Genomic DNA, 3,240 nt, shown 5'->3' with positions numbered 1-3,240 from the left:
AAGAAGTTAGAGAGTTCAGCCCATATACCTCTTTCCAAAGTTACATTTCCTCCCATTGTCAACACTTTTTACTGCCTTCATGGGCTTATGAGTGTTATCTTTTTCTCATGTTCTATTTCTACTTCCTTTTTTCAGTGACTTATGCAAAAATCACTACTCATTCATCGAATCTACAAATTCAGAGGAACACTTTCCCTCTATTTACTATTTGTCTTAGTCAGGGTTTCTATTCCTGCACAAATATCATGACCAAGAAGCAAGTTGGGGAGGAAAGTTTTATTCAGCTTATACTTCCACATTGCTGTTCATAACCAAAGGAAGTCAGGACTGGAATTCAAGCAGGTCAGGAAGCAGGAGCTGATGTACAGGCCATGGAGGAATGTTTCTTACTGGCTTGCTCCCCTGACTTGCTCAGCTTGATTTTTTATAGACCCAATACTATTAGCCCAGAGATGGTACCACCCACCAAGGGCTCTCCCCACCTTGATAACTAATTGAGAAAATGTCTTACAGCTGGATCACATGGAGGCATTTCCTTAAGGGAGGCTCCTTTCTCCATGATAACTCCAGCCTGATTCAAGTTGACATAAAAAAATCAGCTAGTACAATTGACTCCTTGTCAACTTGACACACAAACACATCACTATTAAGCCTCAACCCTTATATTTTATTCATCCCCAAGATCTAAATAACTTTAAAAATACCACAGTCTTTACAAATTTTTAAAATGTAAAATATGCGGTCTCTTTTAAAATCCAAAGTCTTTTTACAATTAAAAGTCTCTTAATTGTGGGTTCCATTAAAATACTCCCTTCAAGAGGAAAACATACGGGCAGTCACAATCAAAAGCAAAATCAATCTAACTTTCCAATGTCTGGGATCCACTCACAATCTTCTGGTTGCCTCCAAGAGTTTGGTTCACTTCTGCCGCTGTGCCCTTTGTAACCTACAACTCATCCTCTAGGCTCCAGATACCTGTACTTCACTGCTGCTGCTGTTCTTGGTGGTCATTCATGGAACTGGTATCTCCAAAACACTGCTCTCTGTAACTAGGCTTCACCAATAGACTCTCATAGGCTATCTTCATGGGGACAAACTTCAGCTCCTTTGGATGACCCCTGCAAGTCCTGGGCCATCAATTACAACTGAGGCTGCACCTTCACCAATGGCCTTCCATGGCCTCCCACAGTGCCAAGCCTCAGATGCTCTTCATGACCCCTCATGCCTTCAAAATACGTACCACCTGGGTGACTCTTACACATTACCAAGTCCATCCACAGCACAAGGTATAACCTTGGCTATCTCTGGAATGCAGCCTCTGTGCTCCCAGAAAACACCCCCCACAGTATTTCACCTCAATGATGTTGGTCTCTTCTTAATTATCACTAATTTCTTAGCTCCAGCTAACCAGCATCAATAGTCCCAGCAATGCAAAGTTTTTGCTTTAGTAGTTCTGGTATCTTGTTAATCACAGCTGATTCTTCAATCCCAGCTAACCAAAACCACAGAATCTTCACAATCAAAAGAGCAACAGCCCTGATAAGAGTCTTTCATCTACCCTAATATTCCACAAGCAAGGCCTCCATTTTCTGCACTGTTCTCAACATTATCTTCCAAGCTCCTACACAACATCCTACAGAGCTCTTAACGCCAAATGGATTTTCTAGACCAAATTTCCAAGTCCTTCCACAGTCCTCACCAAATCATGGTCACATTGTCACAGGAACACCCCATTTCTGCTACCAATTTATCTTAGTCAGAGTTTCTATTCTTGCAAAAACATCATGATCAAGAAGCAAGTTGGGGTGGAAGGGCTTCATTCACCTTAAACTCCAATGTTGCTGTTCATCACTAAAGGAAGTCAAGACTGGGACTCAAACAGATCAGGAAGCAGGAGCTGATGCACAAGCTGTGGAGGGATGTTCCTTACTGGCTTGCTTCCCCTGGCTTGCTCAGCTTGATTTTTTTTATAGGCCCCAATACTACCAGCCCAGAGATGGTATCACCCACAAGGAGCCATTCCCCCTTGATAACTAATTGAGAAAGTGCCTTACAGCTGGATCTCATGGAGGCATTTCCTTAACTGAAAGTCCTTTATCCGTGATAACACCAACTTATGTCAAGTTGACACAAATCAAGCCCATACACTATTTTCTTTTCAATTTTTCTTAAAGATTTTAAAGATTTCTTTACTTTTATTTTATGTCTGTGAATGTTTTTGCTACTTGCACGTTTGCTTGTGTACCACATGTGTACCTCATGCCTGCAAAGTCCAGAGGAAGACACCGTAGAACAGGTGATACATACTATTTTAATGCAAAATATGGAAAAGCAGCAATTACTTACAATATCTCAGTCATTTCTTAAGCCCCAGAAACACTATTGTACAGGTTAATTTATTTTTTCATGTGTTTGAGTCTTAACCTTTTTTTTGTTTTGTTTTGTTTTTTTGAGACAGGGTTTCTCTGTAGCCCTGGCTGTCCTGGAACTGACTTTGTAGTCCAGGCTGGCCTCAAACTCAGAAATCTGCCTGCCTCTGCCTCCCAAGTGCTGGGATTAAAGGTGTGCGCCACCACACCCAGCTGAGTGTTAACCTTATTGTATATGGTTGTATGCTGCATGTGTGCCTGGTACCTACAGTTGCCAGAAGATTATTGCATGACCTGGGGCTACAGATGGTTCTGCTATACTGTGGCCACAGGGAACTGATCCCAAGTTTTCTTCATGAGTATTCAGTGTACCTAGCTGCCTGGCCATCTTTCTATCCCCTAAGGAAAAGCTTTGATACTATGAATAAATATAAGCAAACTTGGTACAATTTTAAGTATGAAAATCATAAATTATAAGTGAATATGAAACTGAATCATTACAAAATTATGGATAGGAAGTTCTTTTTCACATTCCTAGATAATACCTTAGTGACTCTTGCATTGTCTACTACCTGCATGAATAGAAACATCATAAGCACCTACATATTCAATAATCATATGTCACAGAGAGGTGACACTTCAATCCAAATAATGTCTACAAAAAATGAATTACTGGAATACAGCTCAATTTCTGAGACTTTAAGGGCCATCCCATAATGTTCCTGAGTTGGTAGGGGCTCATTTATACAATATCTACAAATCATGGGTGAAATCAGGGTTTAGAAACTCTTATTTCCTGAATTTGGTAAAGATTTCCTGAGAAAAATGGACTGTTTTCATCATTCTGCCCCTCCCATTTAGACTACAATGG

The sequence above is a fragment of the Mus musculus genome, chromosome 5 (genome assembly GCF_000001635.26).
Source record: "Mus musculus strain C57BL/6J chromosome 5, GRCm38.p6 C57BL/6J".
In the NCBI taxonomy this organism is placed as follows: Eukaryota; Metazoa; Chordata; class Mammalia; order Rodentia; family Muridae; genus Mus; species Mus musculus.
The sequence above is the reverse complement of the archived record's forward strand: the minus strand, read 5'-3'. Positions refer to the sequence as shown.